This window comes from Bombina bombina, chromosome 7 (genome assembly GCF_027579735.1).
Source record: "Bombina bombina isolate aBomBom1 chromosome 7, aBomBom1.pri, whole genome shotgun sequence".
Lineage (NCBI taxonomy): Eukaryota > Metazoa > Chordata > Amphibia > Anura > Bombinatoridae > Bombina > Bombina bombina.
This window is the reverse complement of record NC_069505.1, coordinates 456,251,277-456,272,958: the sequence shown is the minus strand read 5'-3', so window position 1 is coordinate 456,272,958 and position 21,682 is coordinate 456,251,277.

Below are 21,682 nucleotides of genomic sequence, written 5' to 3'. Positions count from 1 at the left end.
ATGTGTATAACTGTATTTGTGTAATGTGTGTGTATAACTGTATTTGTGTAATATATGTGTATAACTGTGTGTAATGTGTGTGTATAACTGTATGTGTATAACTGTATGTGTGTAATGTATGTGTATAACTGTATTTGTGTAATATATGTGTATAACTGTGTGTGTATAACTGTATGTGTGTAATGTATGTGTATAACTGTATTTGTGTAATATATGTGTATAACTGTGTGTGTATAACTGTATGTGTGTAATGTATGTGTATAACTGTATTTGTGTAATATATGTGTATAACTGTGTGTGTATAACTGTATGTGTGTAATGTATGTGTATAACTGTATTTGTGTAATATATGTGTATAACTGTATGTGTGTAATGTGTGTGTATAATTGTATGTGTGTAATGTATGTGTATAACTGTATGTGTGTAATGTATGTGTATAACTGCATTTGTGTAATGTGTGTGTATAACTGTATTTGTGTAATATATGTGTATAACTGTATGTGTGTAATGTATGTGTATAACTGTATTTGTGTAATATATGTGTATAACTGTATGTGTGTAATGTGTGTGTATAACTGTATGTGTGTAATGTATGTGTATAACTGTATGTGTATAACTGTATGTGTGTAATATATGTGTATAACTGTATGTGTGTAATGTATGTGTATAACTGTATTTGTGTAATATATGTGTATAACTGTATGTGTGTAATGTGTGTGTATAACTGTATGTGTGTAATGTATGTGTATAACTGTATTTGTGTAATGTGTGTGTATAACTGTATTTGTGTAATATATGTGTATAACTGTATGTGTGTAATGTGTGTGTATAACTGTATGTGTGTAATGTATGTGTATAACTGTATTTGTGTAATGTGTGTGTATAACTGTATTTGTGTAATATATGTGTATAACTGTATGTGTGTAATGTATGTGTATAACTGTATTTGTGTAATATATGTGTATAACTGTATGTGTGTAATGTGTGTGTATAACTGTATGTGTGTAATGTATGTGTATAACTGTATGTGTGTAATGTATGTGTATAACTGTATTTGTGTAATATATGTGTATAACTGTGTGTGTGTGTGTGTGTGTGTGTATAACTGTATGTGTGTACTGTATGTGTATAACTGTATGTGTATAACTGTATTTGTGTAATATATGTGTATAACTGTATGTGTGTAATGTATGTGTATAACTGTATTTGTGTAATGTGTGTGTATAACTGTATTTGTGTAATATATGTGTATAAATGTATGTGTGTAATGTGTGTGTATAACTGTATGTGTGTAATGTATGTGTATAACTGTATGTGTGTAATGTATGTGTATAACTGTATTTGTGTAATGTGTGTGTATAACTGTATGTGTGTAATGTGTGTGTATAACTGTATGTGTGTAATATATGTGTATAACTGTATTTGTGTAATATATGTGTATAACTGTATGTGTATAACTGTATGTGTGTAATATATGTGTATAACTGTGTGTGTAATATATATGTATAACTATATGTGTGTGTAATGTGTGTGTATAACTGTATGTGTGTACTGTATGTGTGTAATATATGTGTATAACTGTATTTGTGTAATATATGTGTATAACTGTGTGTGTGTGTAACTGTATGTGTGTACTGTATGTGTATAACTGTATGTGTGTAATATATGTGTATAACTGTATTTGTGTAATATATGTGTATAACTGTGTGTGTGTATAACTGTATGTGTGTACTGTGTGTGTATAACTGTATTTGTGTAATATATGTGTATAACTGTGTGTGTGTATAACTGTATGTGTGTACTGTATGTGTATAACTGTATGTGTGTAATATATGTGTATAACTGTATTTGTGTAATATATGTGTATAACTGTATTTGTGTAATATATGTGTATAACTGTGTGTGTGTATAACTGTATGTGTGTACTGTATGTGTATAACTGTATGTGTGTAATATATGTTTATAACTGTATTTGTGTAATATATGTGTATAACTGTATGTGTGTAATATATGTGTATAACTGTGTGTGTGTATAACTGTATGTGTGTACTGTATGTGTATAACTGTATGTGTGTAATATATGTGTATAACTGTATTTGTGTAATATATGTGTATAACTGTGTGTGTGTACTGTATGTGTATAACTGTATGTGTGTAATATATGTGTATAACTGTATTTGTGTAATATATGTGTATAACTGTATTTGTGTAATATATGTGTATAACTGTGTGTGTGTATAACTGTATGTGTGTAATGTATGTGTATAACTGTATGTGTGTAATGTGTGTGTATAACTGTATGTGTGTAATGTATGTGTATAACTGTATTTGTGTAATGTGTGTGTATAACTGTATTTGTGTAATATATGTGTATAACTGTATGTGTGTAATGTATGTGTATAACTGTATTTGTGTAATATATGTGTGTAATGTGTGTGTATAACTGTATGTGTGTAATGTATGTGTATAACTGTATGTGTGTAATGTATGTGTATAACTGTGTGTGTGTGTATAACTGTATGTGTGTACTGTATGTGTATAACTGTATGTGTGTAATGTATGTGTATAACTGTATTTGTGTAATATATGTGTATAACTGTATGTGTGTAATGTATGTGTATAACTGTATTTGTGTAATGTGTGTGTATAACTGTATTTGTGTAATATATGTGTATAACTGTATGTGTGTAATGTGTGTGTATAACTGTATGTGTGTAATGTATGTGTATAACTGTATGTGTGTAATGTATGTGTATAACTGTATTTGTGTAATGTGTGTGTATAACTGTATGTGTGTACTGTATGTGTATAACTGTATGTGTGTAATGTGTGTGTATAACTGTATGTGTGTAATATATGTGTATAACTGTATTTGTGTAATATATGTGTATAACTGTATGTGTATAACTGTATGTGTGTAATATATGTTTATAACTGTATTTGTGTAATATATGTGTATAACTGTATGTGTGTACTGTATGTGTATAACTGTATGTGTATAACTGTATGTGTGTAATATATGTGTATAACTGTATTTGTGTAATATATGTGTATAACTGTGTGTTTGTATAACTGTATGTGTATAACTGTGTGTGTAATATATATGTATAACTATATGTGTGTGTAATGTGTGTGTATAACTGTATGTGTGTACTGTATGTGTGTAATATATGTGTATAACTGTATTTGTGTAATATATGTGTATAACTGTGTGTGTGTATAACTGTATGTGTGTACTGTGTGTGTATAACTGTATGTGTGTAATATATGTGTATAACTGTATTTGTGTAATATATGTGTATAACTGTATTTGTGTAATATATGTGTAGAACTGTGTGTGTGTATAACTGTATGTGTGTACTGTATGTGTATAACTGTATGTGTGTAATATATGTGTATAACTGTATTTGTGTAATATATATGTATAACTGTGTGTGTGTATAACTGTATGTGTGTACTGTATGTGTATAACTGTATGTGTGTAATATATGTTTATAACTGTATTTGTGTAATATATGTGTATAACTGTATGTGTGTAATATATGTGTATAACTGTATTTGTGTAATATATGTGTATAACTGTGTGTGTGTATAACTGTATGTGTGTACTGTATGTGTATAACTGTATGTGTGTAATATATGTGTATAACTGTATTTGTGTAATATATGTGTATAACTGTGTGTGTGTATAACTGTATGTGTGTACTGTGTGTGTATAACTGTATGTGTGTAATATATGTGTATAACTGTATTTGTGTAATATATGTGTATAACTGTGTGTGTGTATAACTGTATGTGTGTACTGTATGTGTATAACTGTATGTGTGTAATATATGTGTATAACTGTATTTGTGTAATATATGTGTATAACTGTGTGTGTGTACTGTATGTGTATAACTGTATGTGTGTAATATATGTGTATAACTGTATTTGTGTAATATATGTGTATAACTGTATGTGTGTACTGTATGTGTATAACTGTATGTGTGTAATGTATGTGTATAACTGTATTTGTGTAATATATGTGTATAAATGTATGTGTGTAATGTATGTGTATAACTGTATTTGTGTAATGTGTGTGTATAACTGTATTTGTGTAATATATGTGTATAACTGTGTGTGTATAACTGTATGTGTGTACTGTATGTGTATAACTGTATGTGTGTAATATATGTGTATAACTGTATTTGTGTAATATATGTGTATAACTGTATGTGTGTAATATATGTCTATAACTGTGTGTGTGTATAATGTATGTGTGTACTGTGTGTGTATAACTGTATTTGTGTAATATATGTGTATAACTGTGTGTATGTACTGTATGTGTATAACTGTATGTGTGTAATATATGTGTATAACTGTATTTGTGTAATATATGTGTATAACTGTATTTGTGTAATATATGTGTATAACTGTGTGTGTGTATAACTGTATGTGTGTACTGTATGTGTATAACTGTATGTGTGTAATATATGTGTATAACTGTATTTGTGTAATATATGTGTATAACTGTATTTGTGTAATATATGTGTATAACTGTATGTGTGTAATGTGTGTGTATAACTGTATGTGTGTAATGTATGTGTATAACTGTATTTGTGTAATGTGTGTGTATAACTGTATTTGTGTAATATATGTGTATAACTGTATGTGTGTAATGTATGTGTATAACTGTATTTGTGTAATATATGTGTATAACTGTATGTGTGTAATGTATGTGTATAACTGTATTTGTGTAATATATGTGTATAACTGTGTGTGTGTATAACTGTGTGTGTGTATAACTGTATGTGTGTACTGTATGTGTATAACTGTATGCGTGTAATGTATGTGTATAACTGTATTTGTGTAATATATGTGTATAACTGTATGTGTGTAATGTGTGTGTATAACTGTATGTGTGTAATGTATGTGTATAACTGTATTTGTGTAATGTATGTGTATAACTATTTGTGTAATGTGTGTGTATAACTGTATTTGTGTAATATATGTGTATAACTGTATGTGTATAACTGTATTTGTGTAATATATGTGTATAACTGTATGTGTGTAATGTGTGTGTATAACTGTATGTGTGTAATGTATGTGTATAACTGTATGTGTGTAATGTATGTGTATAACTGTATTTGTGTAATGTGTGTGTATAACTGTATGTGTGTACTGTATGTGTATAACTGTATGTGTGTAATGTGTGTGTATAACTGTATGTGTGTAATATATGTGTATAACTGTATTTGTGTAATATATGTGTATAACTGTGTGTGTGTATAACTGTATGTGTGTAATGTATGTGTATAACTGTATGTGTGTAATGTATGTGTATAACTGTATTTGTGTAATATATGTGTATAACTGTATGTGTGTAATGTATGTGTATCACTGTATTTGTGTAATGTGTGTGTATAACTGTATTTGTGTAATATATGTGTATAACTGTATGTGTGTAATGTGTGTGTATAACTGTATGTGTATAACTGTATTTGTGTAATGTGTGTGTATAACTGTATTTGTGTAATATATGTGTATAACTGTATGTGTATAACTGTATTTGTGTAATATATGTGTATAACTGTATGTGTGTAATGTGTGTGTATAACTGTATGTGTGTAATGTATGTGTATAACTGTATTTGTGTAATATATGTGTATAACTGTGTGTGTGTGTATAACTGTATGTGTGTACTGTATGTGTGTAATGTATGTGTATAACTGTATTTGTGTAATATATGTGTATAACTGTATGTGTGTAATGTATGTGTATAACTGTATTTGTGTAATGTGTGTGTATAACTGTATTTGTGTAATATATGTGTATAACTGTATGTGTGTAATGTGTGTGTATAACTGTATGTGTGTAATGTATGTGTATAACTGTATGTGTGTAATGTATGTGTATAACTGTATTTGTGTAATGTGTGTGTATAACTGTATGTGTGTACTGTATGTGTATAACTGTATGTGTGTAATGTGTGTGTATAACTGTATGTGTGTAATATATGTGTATAACTGTATTTGTGTAATATATGTGTATAACTGTATGTGTATAACTGTATGTGTGTAATATATGTTTATAACTGTATTTGTGTAATATATGTGTATAACTGTATGTGTGTACTGTATGTGTATAACTGTATGTGTGTAATATATGTGTATAACTGTATTTGTGTAATATATGTGTATAACTGTATTTGTGTAATATATGTGTATAACTGTGTGTTTGTATAACTGTATGTGTATAACTGTGTGTGTAATATATATGTATAACTATATGTGTGTGTAATGTGTGTGTATAACTGTATGTGTGTACTGTATGTGTGTAATATATGTGTATAACTGTATTTGTGTAATATATGTGTATAACTGTATGTGTGTACTGTATGTGTATAACTGTATGTGTGTAATATATGTGTATAACTGTATTTGTGTAATATATGTGTATAACTGTGTGTGTGTATAACTGTATGTGTGTACTGTGTGTGTATAACTATGTGTGTAATATATGTGTATAACTGTATTTGTGTAATATATGTGTATAACTGTATTTGTGTAATATATGTGTAGAACTGTGTGTGTGTATAACTGTATGTGTGTACTGTATGTGTATAACTGTATGTGTGTAATATATGTGTATAACTGTATTTGTGTAATATATGTGTATAACTGTATTTGTGTAATATATGTGTATAACTGTGTGTGTGTATAACTGTATGTGTGTACTGTATGTGTATAACTGTATGTGTGTAATATATGTGTATAACTGTATTTGTGTAATATATGTGTATAACTGTATGTGTGTAATATATGTGTATAACTGTATTTGTGTAATATATGTTTATAACTGTGTGTGTGTATAACTGTATGTGTGTACTGTATGTGTATAACTGTATGTGTGTAATATATGTGTATAACTGTATTTGTGTAATATATGTGTATAACTGTGTGTGTGTATAACTGTATGTGTGTACTGTGTGTGTATAACTGTATGTGTGTAATATATGTGTATAACTGTATTTGTGTAATATATGTGTATAACTGTGTGTGTGTATAACTGTATGTGTGTACTGTATGTGTATAACTGTATGTGTGTAATATATGTGTATAACTGTATTTGTGTAATATATGTGTATAACTGTGTGTGTGTACTGTATGTGTATAACTGTATGTGTGTAATATATGTGTATAACTGTATTTGTGTAATATATGTGTATAACTGTATTTGTGTAATATATGTGTATAACTGTGTGTGTGTATAACTGTATGTGTGTACTGTATGTGTATAACTGTATGTGTGTAATGTATGTGTATAACTGTATTTGTGTAATATATGTGTATAACTGTATGTGTGTAATGTATGTGTATAACTGTATTTGTGTAATGTGTGTGTATAACTGTATTTGTGTAATATATGTGTATAACTGTGTGTGTATAACTGTATGTGTGTACTGTATGTGTATAACTGTATGTGTGTAATATATGTGTATAACTGTATTTGTGTAATATATGTGTATAACTGTATGTGTGTAATATATGTCTATAACTGTGTGTGTGTATAATGTATGTGTGTACTGTGTGTGTATAACTGTATTTGTGTAATATATGTGTATAACTGTGTGTATGTACTGTATGTGTATAACTGTATGTGTGTAATATATGTGTATAACTGTATTTGTGTAATATATGTGTATAACTGTGTGTGTGTATAACTGTATGTGTGTACTGTATGTGTATAACTGTATGTGTGTAATATATGTGTATAACTGTATTTGTGTAATATATGTGTATAACTGTATGTGTGTAATGTGTGTGTATAACTGTATGTGTGTAATGTATGTGTATAACTGTATTTGTGTAATGTGTGTGTATAACTGTATTTGTGTAATATATGTGTATAACTGTATGTGTGTAATGTATGTGTATAACTGTATTTGTGTAATATATGTGTATAACTGTATTTGTGTAATGTGTGTGTATAACTGTATGTGTGTAATGTATGTGTATAACTGTATTTGTGTAATATATGTGTATAACTGTGTGTGTGTGTGTATAACTGTGTGTGTGTATAACTGTATGTGTGTACTGTATGTGTATAACTGTATGTGTGTAATATATGTGTATAACTGTGTGTGTGTATAACTGTATGTGTGTACTGTATGTGTATAACTGTATGTGTGTAATATATGTGTATAACTGTATTTGTGTAATATATGTGTATAACTGTGTGTGTGTATAACTGTATGTGTGTACTGTATGTGTATAACTGTATGTGTGTAATATATGTGTATAACTGTATTTGTGTAATATATGTGTATAACTGTGTGTGTGTATAACTGTATGTGTATAACTGTGTGTGTGTATAACTGTATGTGTGTAATATATGTGTATAACTGTATTTGTGTAATATATGTGTATAACTGTGTGTGTATAACTGTATGTGTGTACTGTATGTGTATAACTGTATGTGTGTAATATATGTGTATAACTGTATTTGTGTAATATATGTGTATAACTGTGTGTGTGTATAACTGTATGTGTGTACTGTATGTGTATAACTGTATGTGTGTAATATATGTGTATAACCGTATTTGTGTAATATATGTGTATAACTGTATGTGTATAACTGTATGTGTGTAATGTGTGTGTATAACTGTATTTGTGTAATATATGTGTATAACTGTATGTGTGTAATGTGTGTGTATAACTGTATGTGTATAACTGTATTTGTGTAATATATGTGTATAACTGTATGTGTGTACTGTATGTGTATAACTGTATGTGTATAACTGTATTTGTGTAATATATGTGTATAACTGTATGTGTGTAATGTGTGTGTATAACTGTATGTGTGTAATGTATGTGTATAACTGTATTTGTGTAATATATGTGTATAACTGTGTGTGTGTGTATAACTGTATGTGTGTACTGTATGTGTGTAATGTATGTGTATAACTGTATTTGTGTAATATATGTGTATAACTGTATGTGTGTAATGTATGTGTATAACTGTATTTGTGTAATGTGTGTGTATAACTGTATTTGTGTAATATATGTGTATAACTGTATGTGTGTAATGTGTGTGTATAACTGTATGTGTGTAATGTATGTGTATAACTGTATTTGTGTAATGTGTGTGTATAACTGTATGTGTGTAATGTGTGTGTATAACTGTATGTGTGTAATATATGTGTATAACTGTATTTGTGTAATATATGTGTATAACTGTATTTGTGTAATATATGTGTATAACTGTGTGTGTGTATAACTGTATGTGTGTTCTGTATGTGTATAACTGTATGTGTGTAATATATGTGTATAACTGTATTTGTGTAATATATGTGTATAACTGTGTGTATAACTGTATGTGTGTACTGTATGTGTATAACTGTATGTGTGTAATATATGTGTATAACTGTATTTGTGTAATATATGTGTATAACTGTGTGTGTGTATAACTGTATGTGTGTACTGTATGTGTATAACTGTATGTGTGTAATATATGTGTATAACTGTATTTGTGTAATATATGTGTATAACTGTATTTGTGTAATATATGTGTATAACTGTGTGTGTGTATAACTGTATGTGTGTACTGTATGTGTATAACTGTATGTGTGTAATATATGTGTATAACTGTATTTGTGTAATATATGTGTATAACTGTGTGTGTGTATAACTGTATGTGTGTACTGTATGTGTATAACTGTATGTGTGTAATATATGTGTATAACTGTATTTGTGTAATATATGTGTATAACTGTGTGTGTGTATAACTGTATGTGTGTACTGTATGTGTATAACTGTATGTGTGTAATATATGTGTATAACTGTATTTGTGTAATATATGTGTATAACTGTATTTGTGTAATATATGTGTATAACTGTGTGTGTGTATAACTGTATGTGTGTACTGTATGTGTATAACTGTATGTGTGTAATATATGTGTATAACTGTATTTGTGTAATATATGTGTATAACTGTGTGTGTGTATAACTGTATGTGTGTACTGTGTGTATAACTGTATGTGTGTAATATATGTGTATAACTGTATTTGTGTAATATATTTGTATAACTGTGTGTGTGTATAACTGTATGTGTGTACTGTGTGTGTGTATAACTGTATGTGTGTAATGTATGTGTATAACTGTATGTGTGTAATATATGTGTATAACTGTATTTGTGTAATATATGTGTATAACTGTGTGTGTGTATAACTGTATGTGTGTACTGTATGTGTATAACTGTATGTGTGTAATATATGTGTATAACTGTATTTGTGTAATATATGTGTATAACTGTGTGTGTGTATAACTGTATGTGTGTACTGTATGTGTATAACTGTATGTGTGTAATATATGTGTATAACTGTATTTGTGTAATATATGTGTATAACTGTGTGTGTGTACTGTATGTGTATAACTGTATGTGTGTAATATATGTGTATAACTGTGTGTGTGTATAACTGTATGTGTGTACTGTATGTGTATAACTGTATGTGTGTAATATATGTGTATAACTGTATTTGTGTAATATATGTGTATAACTGTGTGTGTGTATAACTGTATGTGTGTACTGTATGTGTATAACTGTATGTGTGTAATATATGTGTATAACTGTATTTGTGTAATATATGTGTATAACTGTGTGTGTGTATAACTGTATGTGTGTAATGTGTGTGTATAACTGTATTTGTGTAATATATGTGTATAACTGTATTTGTGTAATATATGTGTATAACTGTATTTGTATAATATATGTGTATAACTGTGTGTGTGTATAACTGTATGTGTGTACTGTATGTGTATAACTGTATGTGTGTAATATATGTGTATAACTGTATTTGTGTAATATATGTGTATAACTGTGTGTATAACTGCATGTGTATAACTGTATGTGTGTAATATATGTGTATAACTGTATTTGTGTAATATATGTGTATAACTGTGTGTGTGTATAACTGTATGTGTGTACTGTATGTGTATAACTGTATGTGTGTAATATATGTGTATAACGGTATTTGTGTCATATATGTGTATAACTGTATTTGTGTAATATATGTGTATAACTGTGTGTGTGTATAACTGTATGTGTGTACTGTATGTGTATAACTGTATGTGTGTAATATATGTGTATAACTGTATTTGTGTAATATATGTGTATAACTGTGTGTGTGTGTATAACTGTATGTGTGTACTGTGTGTGTATAACTGTATGTGTGTAATATATGTGTATAACTGTATTTGTGTAATATATTAGTATAACTGTGTGTGTGTATAACTGTATGTGTGTACTGTATGTGTTTAACTGTATGTGTGTAATATATGTGTATAACTGTATGTGTGTACTGTATGTGTATAACTGTATGTGTGTAATATATGTGTATAACTGTATTTGTGTAATATATGTGTATAACTGTATTTGTGTAATATATGTGTATAACTGTGTGTGTGTATAACTGTATGTGTGTACTGTATGTGTATAACTGTATGTGTGTAATATATGTGTATAACTGTATTTGTGTAATATATGTGTATAACTGTGTGTGTGTACTGTATGTGTATAACTGTATGTGTGTAATATATGTGTATAACTGTATTTGTGTAATATATGTGTATAACTATTTGTGTAATATATGTGTATAACTGTGTGTGTGTATAACTGTATGTGTGTACTGTATGTGTATAACTGTATGTGTGTAATATATGTGTATAACTGTATTTGTGTAATATATGTGTATAACTGTGTGTGTGTATAACTGTATGTGTGTACTGTATGTGTATAACTGTATGTGTGTAATATATGTGTATAAGTGTATTTGTGTAATATATGTGTATAACTGTATTTGTGTAATATATGTGTATAACTGTGTGTGTGTATAACTGTATGTGTGTACTGTATGTGTATAACTGTATGTGTGTAATATATGTGTATAACTGTATTTGTGTAATATATGTGTATAACTGTGTGTGTGTATAACTGTATGTGTGTACTGTATGTGTATAACTGTATGTTTGTAATATATGTGTATAACTGTATTTGTGTAATATATGTGTATAACTGTGTGTGTGTGTATAACTGTATGTGTGTAATATATGTGTATAACTGTATGTGTGTAATATATGTGTATAACTGTGTGTGTGTATAACTGTATGTGTGTAATATATGTGTATAACTGTATTTGTGTAATATATGTGTATAACTGTGTGTGTGTATAACTGTGTGTGTGTAACTGTATGTGTGTAATGTATGTGTATAACTGTATTTGTGTAATATATGTGTATAACTGTGTGTGTGTAATGTATGTGTATAACTGTATGTGTATAACTGTATTTGTGTAATATATGTGTATAACTGTATGTGTATAATATATGTGTATAACTGTATGTGTATAATATATGTGTATAACTGTATGTGTGTAATGTATATGTATAACTGTATGTGTATAACTGTATTTGTGTAATATATGTGTATAACTATTTGTGTAATATATGTGTATAACTGTATGTGTGTAATGTATATGTATAACTGTATGTGTATAACTGTATTTGTGTAATATATGTGTATAACTGTATGTGTATAAATGTATGTGTGTAATGTATGTGTATAACTGTATGTGTGTAATGTATATGTATAACTGTATGTGTGTAATATATGTGTATAACTGTATGTGTGTAATATATGTGTATAACTGTATTTGTGTATAACTGTATGTGTGTATAACTGTATGTGTGTAATGTGTGTGTATAACTGTATGTGTGTAATCTGTGTGTAATGTGTGTGTATAACTGTATGTGTGTACTGTATGTGTATAACTGTATGTGTGTATAACTATATGTGTGTAATGTATATGTATAACTATATGTGTGTAATGTATGTGTATAACTATATGTGTGTAATGTTTGTGTATAACTGTATGTGTGTAATGTGTGTGTATAACTATATGTGTGTAATGTATATGTGTAACTGTATGTGTATAACTGTATATGTATAACTGTATGTATGTAATGTATGTGTATAACTGTATGTGTATAACTGTATGTATGTAATGTATGTGTATAACTGTGTGTGTGTAATGTATGTGTATAACTGTGTGTGTGTAATGTATGTGTATAACTGTATGTATGTAATGTATGTGTATAACTGTGTGTGTGTAATGTATGTGTATAACTGTGTGTGTGTAATCTATGTGTATAACTGTGTGTGTGTAATGTATGTGTGTAATGTATGTGTATAACTGTATGTATGTAATGTATGTGTATAGCTGTGTGTGTAATGTAGCTGTATGTGTGTAATGTGTGTATGTAATGTATGCGTATATAACTATATGTGTGTAATGTATGTGTATAACTGTATGTGTATAACTGTGTGTGTGTGTGTGTGTGTGTGTGTGTGTATAACTATATGTGTGTAATGTATGTGTGTAATGTATATGTATAACTGTGTGTGTAATGTATGTGTGTAATGTGTGTATATAACTGTATGTGTGTAATGTATGTGTATATAACTGTATGTGTGTAATGTGTGTGTGTATAACTATGTGTGTAATGTGTGTGTGTAATGTATATGTATAACTGTGTGTAATGTATATGTGTGTAATGTGTGTGTATAACTGTATGTGTGTAGTGTGTATATAACTGTATGTGTGTATATAACTGTGTGTGCGTAATGTATGTGTGTAATGTATATGTATAACTGTGTTTGTGTAATGTATATGTGTGTACTGTATGTGTATAACTATGTGTGTAATGTGTGTATATAACTATATGTGTGTATATAACTATATGTGTGTAGTGTTTATATAACTGTATGTGTGTGTATAAATGTATGTGTGTAATGTGTGTATATAACTATATGTGGGTAATGTGTGTGTATATAACTGTATGTGTGTGTATAACTGTATGTGTGTAATGTGTGTATATATCTATATGTGGGTAATGTGTGTGTATATAACTGTATGTGTGTAATGTGTGTATATAACTATATGTGGGTAATGTGTGTGTATATAACTGTATGTGTGTAATGTGTGTATATAACTATATGTGGGTCATGTGTGTGTATATAACTGTATGTGTGTAATGTGTGTATATAACTATATGTGGGTAATGTGTGTGTATATAACTATATGTGGGTAATGTGTGTGTATAACTGTATGTGTGTAATGTGTGTATATAACTATATGTGGGTAATGTGTGTGTATATAACTGTATGTGTGTAATGTGTGTATATAACTATATGTGGGTAATGTGTGTGTATATAACTGTATGTGTGTAATGTGTGTATATAACTATATGTGGGTAATGTGTGTGTATATAACTATATGTGGGTAATGTGTGTGTGTATAACTGTATGTGTGTAATGTGTGTGTATATAACTGTGTGTGTGTAATGTGTGTGTATAACTGTATGTATGTAATGTGTGTGTATAACTGTATGTATGTAATGTGTGTGTATAACTGTATGTGTGTAATGTATGTATATAACTATATGTGGGTAATGTGTGTGTATATAACTATATGTGGGTAATGTGTGTGTGTATAACTGTATGTGTGTAATGTGTGTATATAACTATATGTGGGTAATGTGTGTGTATATAACTATATGTTGGTAATGTGTGTGTGTATAACTGTATGTGTGTAATGTATGTATATAACTATATGTGGGTAATGTGTGTGTGTAATGTATGTATATAACTATATGTGGGTAATGTGTGTGTATATAACTATATGTGGGTAATGTGTGTGTGTATAACTGTATGTGTGTAATGTATGTATATAACTATATGTGGGTAATGTGTGTGTATATAACTATATGTGGGTAATGTGTGTGTGTATAACTGTATGTGTGTAATGTATGTATATAACTATATGTGGGTAATGTGTGTGTGTATAACTGTATGTGTGTAATGTGTGTATATAACTGTGTGTGTGTAATGTGTGTATATAACTTTATGTAGTGAGTGATAGCTGACAGTTTAAGGAGTTGCTCTCAGGGCTTATGTATCTGTAGACTCTCGGCTAGATTATTAGTTTTGCGTTATGAGTGAAAAAGCTTCATAACGCTGCTTTTTCTCTACCGCTGCTATTACGAGTCTTGTAGGTACAGCTGTACCGCACACTTTTTTGGCCTTCACGCAACGTAACTACCGCACCTTTCAAAAACTCCTTTTTCAAATGGACTTCCATAGCGCCGGTATTATAAGTTTGCCTGTCCGGACAAAAAGTGAGCAGTACAGCCTATGGCCCCAAGTTATCAAGGTCTGTCGGACCTGATCCGACAGTGCGGATCAGGTCCAACAGACCTCGCTGAATACGGCGAGCAATACGCTCGCCGTATTCAGCATTGCACCAGCAGCTCACAAGAGCTGCTGGTGCAACGCCGCCCCGTGCAGACTCGCAGCCAATGGGCCGCCAGCAGGGGGGGTTGTTTTCCTGCTCAGAGCAGGCGGACAGGTTATGGAGCAGCAGTCTTTGTGACCGCTGCTTCATAACTGCTGTTTCTGGCGAGCCTGCAGGCTCGCCAGAAACACGGGGCATCAAGCTCCATTCGGACCTTGATACATATGCCCCACTAACTACAAGATCTGTACCGCCACCTGAAAGTCAGTAGTTACAGAGCTGTACCATAAAACTCATAACTAAAGTGTTACAAAGTACACTAACACCCATAAACTACCTATTAACTGAGGCACTCCCGCATCGCAAACACTAAAATTAAATTATTAACCCCTAATCTGCCGCTCCGCACATCGCCACCATTATAATAAACATTTTAACCCCTAAACCCCCGCACTCCCGCATCGTAAACACTAGTTAAATATTATTAACTCCTAATCTGCTGCCCCTAACATCGCCGAAACCTACATTACTGTTATTAACCCCTAATCTGCTGCCCCCAAAAAATTACAATTACTACCCAAATTATTCCTATTTAAAAATAAATAAATACTTACCTGTAAAATAAAACCTAAGCTAGCTACAATATAACTAATAGTTACATTGTAGCTATCTTAGGTTTTATTTTTATTTCACAGGTAAGTTTGTATTTATTTTAACTAGGTATACTAGTTAGTAAATAGTTATTAACTATATACTAACTACCTAGTTAAAATAAATACAAATTTACCTGTAAAATAAAGCCTAACCCGTCTTACAGTTAAACCTAACAATACACTAAAATTAAATTTAAAAAATACATTTATCTAAATTACAAAAAATAATAAACACTAAATTAAACAAAATAAAAAAGAAATTATCAAATATTTAAACTAATTACACCTAATCTAATAGCCCTATCAAAATATAAAAGCCCCCCCAAAATAAAAAAAACCTAGCCTAAACTAAACTAAAGGTGAGCAGTGGAAATAACTTGCAAGTTATTAGCGAGCCACTCATAACGCAAAACTCGTAATCTGGCCGTCTGTTAGCTCTGTATGTAGAACCCCAGACCCATGTGTGCACAAGCAGCAGCTGCTTGTGTCTTCTCCATGCATATATACACTGTGCGTTAGTGCCACCGTTTTCCTTGGAGGAATTTGACTGAAAATTGAGTTAATAGCTGTGACACAGAGCCAGGAGGGGAGGTTGGGGGCTGTTTGCTAGGTTTTTATCCCCTATAGTTGCAGGTTGGTGACTTGGTATCGCACATCTGTCAGACTTTTACCTGTGCAGTATGTTTACCTCTTTTGCAGTAGGTTGCAACACTTAACTCCAGGGGGTAAAATTAAGTTGGGTCTGACAGATCTTAGCGCTGCGGAATCTGTTGGCGCTCTACAGATAACGAATTGATTACTTATTGTTACACACCAGAGAAGCTTCCTGCAATGGTCCCACGTCTATAAGCTTGCAAGATGTGCATGAAACATTTAAATATTCATTGTTTGCTGAAAATGCCAAGACCCGCCCACCTCTTGCATGTATATTTTGGTATTTGAAACTGATGGTAAATCCTAGCGGTTGTGAAACACAAGGATTTACCATTGGATCAAATAAAGGGGACTTTCAGTCATGAAGTATAAAATACTTCATGCTGAATGTTCCTTTATTTGTTTGAAGCGTTTGCCGCACTGTGTTTCCCAGGCTGCCCTCCCCAGAACACTATTTTGCTGTGAGGTGACTTTTCCACCTCTTAGCCAATAGCCGTGCGATCCAACTGGCGCCAAGCTGGATAGCTAGCACACTATTTGTTAAGATCACCTCACAGCAAAAATCATTCTGCCGTGGACGGCCTGAGCAGCTCAGTGCGGCGAACACTTCAAACAAAAAAATAAACTTTCAGCATGAAGTATTTTTTACTTCATGACTGAAAGTCCCCTTAATTTGTTCCAATGGTAAATCCTAGCGTTTCCCAAACTCTAGGATTTACCATCACTTTAAGTTTCTTCAATTACGATCGACTCTTAAAGGGACAGTCTACTCCAGAATTGTTATTGTTTTAAAAGATAGATAATCCCTTTATTAATATACTATTTACCACTGTGATTACCTGATTCTAAGCCTCTACAGACTGTCCCCTTATCTCAGTTCTTTTGACAGACTTGCATTTTAGTCAATCAATGCTAACTCTTGAATAACTCCACTGGAGTGAGCACAATGCTATCTACAGTATCTCACAAAATTGAGTACACCCCTCACATTTTTGTAAATATATTGTATTATCTTTTCATGTGACAACACTGAAGAAATGACACTTTGCTACAATGTAAAGTAGTAAGTGTACAGCCTGTATAACAGTGTAAATTTGCTGTCCCCTCAAAATAACTCAACACACAGCCATTAATGTCTAAACCATTGGCAACAAAAGTGAGTACACCCCTAAGTGGAAATGTCCAAATTGGGCCCAATTAGCCATTTTCCATCCCCGGTGCCATGTGACTCGTTAGTGTTACAAGGTCTCAGGTGTGAATAGGGAGCAGGTGTGTTAAATTTGGTGTTTTCGCTCTCACACTCTCTCATACTGGTCACTCGAAGTTCAACATGGCACCTCATGGCAAAGAACTCTCTGAGGATCTGAAAAAAAGAATTGGTGCTCTACATAAAGATGGCCTAGGCTATAAGAAGATTGCCAAGACCCTGAAACTGAGCTGCAGCACAGAGGGCAAGACCATACAGTGGTTTCACTGGACAGGTTCCACTCAGAACAGGCCTCGCCATGGTCGACCAAAGAAGTTGAGTGCACGTGCTCAGCGTCATATCCAGAGGTTGTCTTTAAGAAATAGATGTATGAGTGCTGCCAGCATTGCTGCAGAGGTTAAAGGGGTGGGGGGTCAGCCTGTCAGTGCTCAGACCATACGCTGCACACTGCATCAAATTGATCTGCACGGCTGTTTTGTCGTCCCAGAAGGAATCCTCTTCTAAAGATGATGCACAAGAAAGCCAGCAAACAGTTTGCTGAAGACAAGCAGACTAAGGACATGGATTACTAGAACCATGCCCTGTGATCCGATAAGACCAAGATAAACTTATTTGGTTCAGATGGTGTCAAGCGTGTGTGGCGGCAACCAGGTGAGGAGTACAAAGACAAGTGTTTCTTGCCTACAGTCAAGCATGGTGGTGGGAGTGTCATGGTCTGGGCCTGCATGAGTGCTGCCGGCACTGGGGAGCTACAGTTCATTGTGGGAACCATGAATGCCAACATGTACTGTGACATACTGAAGCAGAGCATGATCCCCTCCCTTCAGAGACTGGGCCGCAGGGCAGTATTCCAACATAACGACTCCAAACACACCTCCAAGACGACCACTGCCTTGGTAAAGGTGATGGACTGGACAAGCGTGTCTCCAGACCTAAACCCTATTGAGCATCTGTGGGGCATCCTCAAACAGAAGGTGGGACTGGGAGAGCGCAAGGTCTCTAACATCCACCAGCTCAGTGATGTCGTCATGGAGGAGTGGAAGAGGACTCCAGTGGCAACCTGTGAAGCTCTGGTGAACTCCATGCCCAAGAGGGTTAAGGCAGTGCTGGAAAATAATGGTGGCCACACAAAATATTGACACTTTGGGCCCAATTTGGACATTTCCACTTAGGGGTGTACTCACTTTTGTTGCCAACAGTTTAGACATTAATGGCTGTGTGTTGAGTTATTTTGAGGGGACAGCAAATTTACACTGTTATACGGGCTGTACACTCACTACTTTACATTGTAGCAAAGTGTCATTTCTTCAGTGTTGTCACATGAAAAGATATAATAAAATATTTACAAAAATGTGAGGGGTGTACTCACTTTTGTGAGATACTGTATATGACACACATGAACTAGTAGTGTCTAACTGTCAAAAACTGTCAAAATGCACTGAGTTTATAGGCAGTTCAATGGCTTAGAAATTAGCATATGAGCCAACCTAGGTTTAGCTTTCCACAAAGAATACCAAGAGAGCAAAGCCAAATCGATGATAAAAGTAAAGTGGAAAGTTATTTAAAATTACAAGTTTAATTTTGACTAAACTGTTCCTTTAAATAAGTTTTCGTCCTTGCACACACTGATTTGTGCATGTGCAATTTGAAATAGTTATCTGAGAAATATTAAACGTGCGCTGCTTAACTCTCGTACAAGAAAATAGCTAACTGGACAAGAAGAAAGCAGTGCGCGGAGCTTGGTGGCCATTTTCGGCTGCTAACAAATGAGAATTATTTAAATCAAAAGTACTGAGGATCAGCGCATCACCTTAATTCTGAGACAATGTCCAATTGTATCAAGGTGCACATATTTATGAGTGCCATCTTTAAGTGTTTTCATTGATTATTTAAACGTTTCATGCACTTCTTACAAGCTTAGAGATGTGTAACCCTTTACAAGATGCGTGTCTGATATGTAACAATAAGTAATAAAGAATACGTATTGGGTCTAGACCAGGGGTGTCCAAACTTTGCTCTCCAGAGGTTTTGGAACTACATTTCCGATGATGCTCAGCCAGCATTTCCGATAATGCTCAGCCAGCATTTTATCTAGCTGAGCATCATGGGAAATGTAGTTCCAAAACCTCTGGAGAGCAAAGTTTGGACACCCCTGGTCTAGACGGTCCCTTTAAGCTTTTTTCCTTTCAAAAGGCAGGGAGAGTCCACAAATTCATTCATTACCAGGCCACCAGGAGGAGTCAAAGACACCCCAGCCAAAGCTAAAAGTATCCTTTCCACTTCCCCTACTCACCAGTTATTCTTTGCCTAGTTAACTTGGAGGTTGTCGAGGAAAGTACTCTGAAGATTTCTGGAAGTCCTTTAATGGGTAGTTTCCCTGCAAGATAGGACTGGGGTTGTATGTAGCCATGTAATCCTCTTAGTAAGAGTATTGGTGACCGTTAGCTCCTAGATGTCCTTTTATATTCTATTCCTGCCTTCCTTAATTGGGGATCTACAAAGGCAGTGGATTTTACAGGTGACAGGTTGGCACCTTTTCCCTCAGGTAAGTGATCTGGGTACCATTAAATATCTTCTCTTGGGATATTTATTTTTTTCTTAGAGCAGCTTGGGGGATTATGCCTCTAATCAGCAGGGATATTTTCACGACTGGCAGTGAAGGGGTTTGAGATCCTACCCTTATTGCCGTGACTCTATGGAGACCTTTTGAGACTTGAGAGTATATGGGGCTTTGAGGGCGTTTAGCATTTATTACGAAGGGGATGGCATAGTTAAGACTCTGCTGCAGTAATAATTTGCTCAAAATGGGGCTATTTCTGTTACCGGGGATCACAAAGCTTTTCTTTTTAGCTGCTGCAGCTTTGTGGGGAGGTCCTTACTACGTGATCGGCCACGCTGTTCCCCGTGGCCTGCTTCTCTGACTACGATTGGGGCCTGCAGTCTGTGCGACTGAGGGGATTTGTGGCTAGTAGCCCAGGAGGTGGTGGGTGCCCTGTTGGGAGCTATTATCTGAATCTCAGGTATTGTTTTTACTCGGCCCTCCTGTGTTCTAAGTGTTACCCCAGAAGGATGGTTTTGCTTCAGTGGGGTAAGATAACATTTTGCCTGGGAGCGTCATTAAACATAGAATGAATCATATCCACCTACTCTCATTTAACATACGCCTAGATTTAGAGTTCTGCGTTAGCCGTCCAAACCAGCGTTAGGGGGTCCTAACGCTGGTTTTTACCGCCCGCTGGTATTTAGAGTCAGTCATGAAAGGGTCTAACGCTCACTTTCAAGCCGCGACTTTTTTTTCATACAGCAGATCCCCCTACGCCAATTGCGTATCCTATCTTTTCAATGGGATCTTTCTAACGCCGGTATTTAGAGTCTTGGCTGAAGTGAGCGTTAGAACTCTAACGACAAGACTCCAGCCGCAGAGAAAAGCCAGGAGTTAAGAGCTTTCTGGGCTAACGCCGGTTCATAAAGCTCTTAACTGTGCTCTAAAGTACACTAACACCCATAAACTACCTATGTACCCCTAAACTGAGGTCCCCCCACTCTAATAAAAAATTTTTTAACCCCTAATCTGCCGATTGCACACCGCCGCCACCTACATTATCCCTATGTACCCCTAATCTGCTGCCCCTAACATCACCGACCCCTACATAATATTTATTAACCCCTAATCCCCCCCCCCCCCCAACGTCGCCGCTACCTACCTACAATTATTAACCCCTAATCTGCCGACCGGACCTCGCCGCTACTCTAATAAATGTATTAACCCCTAAAGCTAAGTCTAACCCTAACACCCCCCTAAATTAAATATAATTTAAATCTAACGAAATAAAATAAATC